Source organism: Arachis duranensis, chromosome 6, assembly GCF_000817695.3.
Source record: "Arachis duranensis cultivar V14167 chromosome 6, aradu.V14167.gnm2.J7QH, whole genome shotgun sequence".
Taxonomy (NCBI): domain Eukaryota; kingdom Viridiplantae; phylum Streptophyta; class Magnoliopsida; order Fabales; family Fabaceae; genus Arachis; species Arachis duranensis.
Window position 1 is genome coordinate 33,426,478 of NC_029777.3, and position 8,033 is coordinate 33,434,510.

Sequence of the window (8,033 nt, forward strand, 5' to 3'; positions counted from 1 at the left end):
CTACTAAATCATTCATGGAGGAGGCTAAATCGGAGTTTGATCGGATCAAGGGTCTGAAGGAGGAATGGGAGGTGAAGTTGGCGAAGGTAGAAAAGGAATTGGAAGGTGAGAAGGCTAGCTCTATTGCCTTGGCGGCTTCTTTGAAGTTGGTTGAGGACATGGCATTGAAGCACAAGGATAGCTATGTCTCGGCTTACAGGGAGTTGGTGCATCTCTGAGATGACTTGGAAACTGCTCGGGTTGATTATGCCGAGTTTCAGGGTCATCTTGTGGGTAGCGTGACTGCCGCTTACGAGAACCTAATAGAGCAGTTCCGGATTGTTGCCCCTGGTGCCGATTTGACTCATGTTAAAGGATGGCAAGATTGTCCCAGATGATCCCGATGATGGTATTGAACCTCCTCCTGCACCTCCTGTTAAAGCCTCTGCCTGCTGGTTCCTTCATCCCCCTCGACTGTAGTTGAGCCAGATCCTGACTGTCAGATCTTGAATTGAGGCAACGGGACAATGGATACGGTGCCTCTCAAGACTTGTCCTCCTTCACCTCATGTTGACGCTGCTACTGGGAAGCCTTTGGACTCTCTTTGATTATCCTTGATAGATTTGTGTATAGCCCGGCCTGTGGGTTTTGAACTTTTTTTTGTAAATGGTGTTTTGTTGACTGTTGATAGTTGCTACTTTTAGCAACTTTATTTTGAAAAACAAAATAGTTTCTCTTGGGCTTGGCTTCAAGCGGCCTCTTGAGTCTTTGTTTTGTGGTAACTGCCTTGTTTTTCACAATATGCTTGCTTGCAGCTTTCTTTAGCATTTATCTGGAATCTTTCAGAGTTGTTTTTTACTCATCCTCTTTTGATTGCTTTTGGCGAAGTCAAGGTCTTATCGGGTCGAGCAATCTGCCCTCTGTTGGCTGATTTTCTCAGTTGATATTTTCTTGAGTTATTTCTAGCAGCCCCTTGGGATTACTTTTTATAACTTTTTGTAGCTTTAGTCCGACTTTTTCACGTCGGTCCCTGTTCCGTTACTAGGTAATCGTTTTTTCTTGGATCTTGTTCAGATCTCTTTTGTAACTTTATCTTTTCCGGGCCGACTTCGTCATGTCGGGCTTTGTCGAGTTACTTGAATATCCTCTTTCTTGGACCTAGTTCAGGTCTTTTCTAGGGATTTATCTTTTGTAGCTTTATCTTTCCGGACTGACTTCGTCATGTCGGGCCCTGTCGAGTTACTTGATAATCCTCTTTCTTGGACCTTGTTCAGGTCTCTTTCAGGGATTTATCTTTTGTAACTTTAATCTATCCGGGCCGACTTCGTCATGTCGGGCCCTGTCAAGTTACTTAATAATCCTCTTTCTTGAACCTTGTTCAGGTCTCTTTCAGGGATTTATCTTTTGTAACTTCTTGTAGGAGTCCGACTTTGTCCTGTCGGACTCTTCGAAGTTATAGTAATCCTCTTTTATAGGGTTGGCCAGACCTCTTTCCAGGGCTTTACTTATAACTTGGGTTTTTGTGGCTGGTCCGACTTTTGTGCCATCTAGCCTTTAAGTTATTTTATAGCAATCCATTTTATTAGGACCTCGTCAGGTCCTTTCTATGGATCACTTTCTATAACTTCTTGCATTATTCTGTCTTCATCTTTGCCGATTTCGTAGAATTTGGGTTTTTAGCCCTTGTTTTTATCGTAATCGCACAGTGAATTCGGTTTTCACTTTTCATCGATCTGTAGCTTTACAATTGGATGATGAATTTTTTTAGAATAATATGACTTGAGCGTTTGTAGAGAATCTGAGCAAATTTTATTAAAAGAAAATACAAATATACATGAGGAGTTAATTTCCTAAGTCGGGTGATTTGTATGTCTTGGCAGGGTGCCTCGTTAAAAAACCTTTTCAGGAAAAAGAGTGTGCCCTGTCCAAAATCTTTTGTCACCCCTAGCTATAGTACCTTCTTAGGTTGTAGGCGTGCCATGATCTAGGAAGCTCTCACCCGTCGAGTTCGGAAAGCTTGTAGTAGCCCTTTCCCAGTACTTCTATGACTCGGAAGGGTCCCTTCCAATTTGCTGCCAGTTTTCCTTCTCTAGGTCGAGTTGCTCCTATATCATTTTGGATTAGGATGAGGTCGTCTTTATCGAAGGCCCGCTGTATTACTTTTCGTTTGTATCTAGAGGCCATTCGTCGTTTCAACGCTTCTTCCCTTATCCGAGCTCTTTCTCGGATTTCCGGAAGTAAGTCGATCTCTTCCCTTTGGAGTTGGGAATTGGCTTTTTCGCTGAAATGGATTACCCTGGGTGATCCTTTTTCCACTTCTACTGGGATCATTGCCTCCATCCCGTAAGCTAATCGGAAAGGTGACTCCTTTGTTGTGGAATGTGGAGTCGTTCGATATGCCCATAGGACTTGTGGGAGTTTTTCGGCCTAGGCTCCCTTTGCATCCTTAGCCTCCATTTTAAACCTGCTAATATAACTTTGTTAGCAGCTTCAGCTTGTCCATTGGCTTGGGGGTGCTCAACAGAAGTGAATTGTTGTTTTATATTCAGGTCGGCCGCTAGTTTTCTAAAGCCTGTGTCTGTGAACTGGGTACCATTGTCTGTAGTGATGGAGTGTGGAACTTCGAACCTTGTGGTGATGTTCCTATATAGGAATTTCCGATTTCTTTGAGCTGTGGCGTTAGTTAGGGGCTCTGCCTCAAACCATTTTGTGAAGTAGTCTATTCCTACTATGAGGAATTTGACTTGACCTGATCCTTGAGGAAAAGGTCCGAGGAGATCGAGGCCCCATTTTGCAAATGGCCAGGGTGAGGTTACGCTGATGAGTTCCTCTGGTGGGGCGGCGTGAAAGTTGGCATGCTTCTGACATGGTGAACATGTCCTTACAAATTCCGTGGCTTCTTTTTGTAGCGTCGGCCAATAGAATCCTGCCCCGAAGTACTTTTTGGCGAGTGCTTGCGCTCCGAGGTGATTGCCACAAATGCCACTGTGCATTTCTTCTAGGATATCTTTAGCATTGGAAGTCGGCACACATTTCAGTAATGGTGTTGAAATCCCTCTTTTGTATAAAGTGTTATTTATGATGGCATAATATTGTGCTTCCCATTTTAACCTCTTTGCCTCTTTCTCATTTGTAGGGAGGGCCTCCGTTGTGAGGTAATTGATTATGGGGGTCATCCATCCCTGATCGCGACCTGTTATGGCTAGGACTTTCTCTTCTTCTGAGATTGATGGTTTCTGTAAAATTTCTTGGATAAGGCTTCTATTGTTGCCTCCTGGTTTGGTGCTAGCTAGCTTTGAGAGTGCATCGGCCCGAGCATTCTGTTCTCGGGGTATATGTCGAATCTCGTACTCTCCGTGTTGTCTGAACTGTTCCCTGGTTTTGTCCAGGTACTTTTTCATAGTGGGATCTTTGGCTTGGTAGCTGCCTTTTATTTGTGACGTGACTACTTGTGAGTCGCTGAAGATGATAAGTTTTTGAGCTCCAACTTCCCTAGCCAGCTTCAAACCCGCTAGAAGTGCCTCATATTCTGCTTGATTGTTTGAGGCAGGGAACCCAAATTTGAAGGAGAGTTCAATCTGGGTCCCCTGGCTGCTTTCAATTATTACGCCTGCGCCACTTTCCATTCTGTGGGGATTTCCAGTGTGTCCATAAATTCCGCAATGAAGTTGGCCAGATATTGGGATTTGATGGCTGTCCGAGCTTCGTATTAAAGATCAAACTCGGACAACTCGACTGCCCATTGCAAGATTCTGCCCGCCAAGTCTATTTTTTGTAGGATTCCCTTTATGGGCTGGTTGGTCCGAATTTTGATGGTGTGAGACTGGAAATATGGGCGAAGTTATCGAGATGTTATTATGAGAGCGTAAGCGAACTTTTCTATTTTCTGGTAGTTCAGCTCGGTTCCTTGTAATGCTTTACTGATAAAGTATATGGATTGCTACCCGCTGTTGTCTTCTTGGACCAGTGCTGAGGCTATTGCCTGATTTCCCACTGCGAGGTACAAGATGAGTGGTTCCCCTTCCCGTGGTCGACTTAATATAGGTGGCTGTCCCAGAAATTTTTTGAAGTCTTGGAAGGCTTGCTCGCATTCAACTGTCCATTCAAATTCCTTTCCCTTCCTTAGAGTGGCGTAGAAGGGGAGAGATCTTATTGCGGATCCTGCCAGGAACCTGGACAAGGCTGCCAGCCGTCCGTTGAGTTGTTGTACTTCTTTGATACAAGTCGGGCTTTTCATGTCAAGTACAGACATGCACTTGTCCGGGTTTGCCTCGATTCCTCTCTGTGTAATCATAAAACCCAAGAATTTATCCGCTTCTACTGCGAAGGTACATTTTGTGGGATTAAGTCGCATGCCGTGTTGTCTTATGGTGTTGAATACTTGTGTCAGGTCGGATAATAACATCTCTTCATTTTGCGTCTTCACTAGCATGTTGTCTACGTAGACCTCCATGACCTTTCTGATGTGATCCGAAAAAACTTTATTCATTAATCTTTGGTAAGTGGCTCCCGCATTATTGAGACCGAAAGGCATAACAATGTAGCAGTAGTTTGCCTTTAGGGTTAAGAAAGAGGTTTTTTCTTGGTCGGGTGGGTACATTGGGATTTGGTTATATCTTGAGTATGCGTCCATAAAGGAGAGATATTTGTATCCGGAGGAGGCATCTACCAGTGCGTCAATATTTGGGAGTGGATAAGGATCTTTCGGGCAAGCTTTGTTAAGATCGGTATAGTCAGTGCACATTCTCCACTTCCCATTTGACTTTTTTACCAAAATGACATTAGCAAGCCATAACGGGTATTTGACTTCTCTTATGAAGTCTGCCTCCAGTAGAGCTCGTACCTGTTCTTCCACCGCTTGAAAGCGTTCGGGTCCTAGCTTTCTGTGCCTTTGTTGTACCGGCCGAGATCCTGGGTAGACTGCTAGCTTATGGCACATTAGTTTGGGATCTATACCTGGCATGTCTGCGGCCTTCCACGCAAAGAGGTCGGCGTTGCTGTGTAGGAACTGTGTGAGTGATTCTTTTATGTCCCCTTTTAGGAGTGTGCCGATGCTGGTTATTTGGTCCGGGGTGTTCCCGATCTGAATTTGCTCTATTTCTCCTTCAGGTTGTGGGCGAAGCTCCTCCCACCTCCAAACTCCATCAAGCTCGATTGTGTGGAATTCTTCAACTCCGCCTCTGAGGTTTAGACTTTCGTTGTAACAGCGGCGCTCCATTTTCTGGTCTGCCTTTACTGTGGCTATTCCTTCTGCGGTTGGGAACTTCATGCATAGATGCGGAGTCGAGACTATTGCGCCGAGTTGATTTAACGTTGTCCGACCTATCAGGGCATTGTAGGCTGAGCTTACGTCAACGGTGATGTAATCTATTTTGAGTGTTCTTGACTGACTTCCCTTTCCAAAAGTTGTGTGGAGCGGAATGTATCCCATTGGTTGAGCCGGGGTATCTCCTAACCCGAACAGGCTGTCCGGATATGCTCTGAGTTCTTTTTCTTCCAAGCCGAGTTTATTTAAGGTGGTTTTGAATAAGATATCGGCAGAGCTCCCCTGGTCTGTCAGTGTGCGATGGAGATTTACGTTTGCCAATATAATAGTGATGACCATGGGATCGTCATGTCCTGTTGTGATGCCGGATGCGTCTTCCTTGGTAAAAGTGATTACCGGTATGTCAGGTGCTTCCTTCCTTTCTGCGACGTGATATATGTCTTTGAGATGTTTTTGTGGGATAACTTGGAGATTCCTCCCCCAGCAAATCCGCTGTGTATCATGTGGACATGTCTCTCTGGTGTCCGGGATGATCGCATAGCTTGTCCGACATCTTCTGCTCTTCTTCTTTTCCTTTGTTCATCCTCATGGGTGGCCAGGTATCAATCTAACCTCCCTTCTCGCACAAGCTTTTCTATGATGTTTTTTAAGTCAAAATACTCATTGGTGGAGTGCCCGCGGATCCGATGGTATTCACAATATTCAGCATGGTTTCCTCCTCCTTTTTTTGCTTTTGAGTGGTCGAGCTAGTGGTATTTTTTCTGTGTTACAAACTTCTCTGTAGACATCCACAAGAGGCACCCGAAGAGGGGTGTAATTGTGGTACTTTTTGATTTTCTCTCCATGTCGATATTCCTTTTTCTGGAATCTTTGTCTTTATCTCGAAGGGTGGACCCTGCTTTTGAGGTCTCTCCTAATCGGGAGTTCTCCTTCATGTTGATGTACTTTTCCGCTCGCTCCTGCACCTCGTTCAGAGATGTGGCATACCTCTTTGATATGGATTGACTAAAAGGCCCTTCTCGCAGACCATTAATGAGACCCATGATGGCAACTTCTGTTGGAAGGTTTTGTATATCCATGCATGTTTTGTTGAATCTCTCCATGTAGTTTCACAGGGTTTCCCGCTCCCCTTGTCTGATTCCTAGTAAGCTCGGAGCATGTTTAGCTTTGTCCTTTTGGATGGAGAATCTGGCCAGGAATTTTTTAGCCAAGTCATCGAAACTTGAGATGGACCTAGGAGAGAGATTGTCGAACGATCTAATTGCTGTTTTTGTTAAAGTAGTTGGAAAGGCTTTGCAACGAACTGCATCTAAGGCATCGGTGAGGTACATTCTGCTTCTGAAGTTGCTGAGATGATGGCTTGGATCTGTAGTGCCATCGTATAAGGTCATATCTGGGAGTTTAAAGTCCTTTGGGATTTTTGTCTTCATGATTTCTTTGGTGAATAGATCTTGCTCCTTTTGTGCATTATCTTCGGGACCGGATCAGCTGGCTTTTGTCTTGACATTGGTTTCAAGTTTCAGGAGTTTTGTTTCCAGTTCCCAGCGTTGCCTTATTTCTCTTTGCATATCCTTCTCGGCCTCTCATTGTCGTAAGGCGTCTTCCTCAAGTTGTTTTAGCAGATTTTGGAATCCCTCCAGGGCTCCCTCGTTCGGGGAGTTTTTATTATTGACTTGGGGAGTATCCTTTGGTGTTGTGCCCGCATTTTTGTGCGGCGTTCTTTCGTTTAGATCTGAAGTGTGGTCATTGTCACGGTCGTCCGCCATGGTAATGAGATGACTTTCAGATTCCCCAGCAACGGTGCCAATGTTCCGAGGGTTACCTGAAACTGTAGGTCGATCTCGGACGAGATCTTCTATGTGGGTCGGAGCTGTTGTGTCCGACTTGTTGGACTTGGTGATGGTGCTGATCCTTCGTCCCCGGAGGGTGGGAGGTACCTGCAAGGGACTCCGATGCTTAAGTTAGCAAGTGTATTAAGCAGGTATTTAGTAGAATCAGAGTATGAGTTATACTTTGGTACTCCAGTGTATTTATAATGGTGTAGAGTAACTCTTTTTGGATGAGATAAGTTAGTTATCTTATCTTTGACTGGGGTCCTCTTATCTTCAAGGGAACCGCCTTTATCTCTACGGGCTTGGGCTGCCCTTGGATTTGGGATGTGTTCCTCTATTTGGGCCCTTTGTTTGGGCCTTCCTGTGACTTTCCCGAGCTCTTTGAGAAAAGATCGGGTTGTCCTGACCTGAAGAGGTCGGTCGCTTTGTCTGTAGAACATCCCGGGTCGGACAGCTCGACCCAGGGTATGAACAGTGCCCCTGCTCGAGCTTGGTCTTTTATCTGGAGGCCGAGTCTTGGTTTCAAGTTTGGCACCAACGATGAAGAACCTTGAAGATTGCATACGGGAATGGCGGCACCAAACTTAGGGAAATTGGTATTCCTCATTCGTTCATGGAACAACATGAGATGAATTTATTTATTTTGATTAAAACTTTTATTTTATTTACAAATAGGAAAAGATATTATTTAGTTTTAGAAAATACATTTTACATTAATTAGGATTAGATATAAAAGGAAAAAGGATTCATCTCTTCGGGCTTTCTTCTCTTTTGCAGATCTCATTCCGCACCTTCACACTTTCTCTCTGCTAGGGTTTATTTTCTCTTGAGCAACTAAACCTCCACTGTTAAGGTTAGGAGCTCTGTTTATTCTTTGGATTAATACTATTACTCTTTTATTTTAATTTATGTATTGATTTTAATTTCATGAATTTGTTTTCGTTCTTCATCTTACG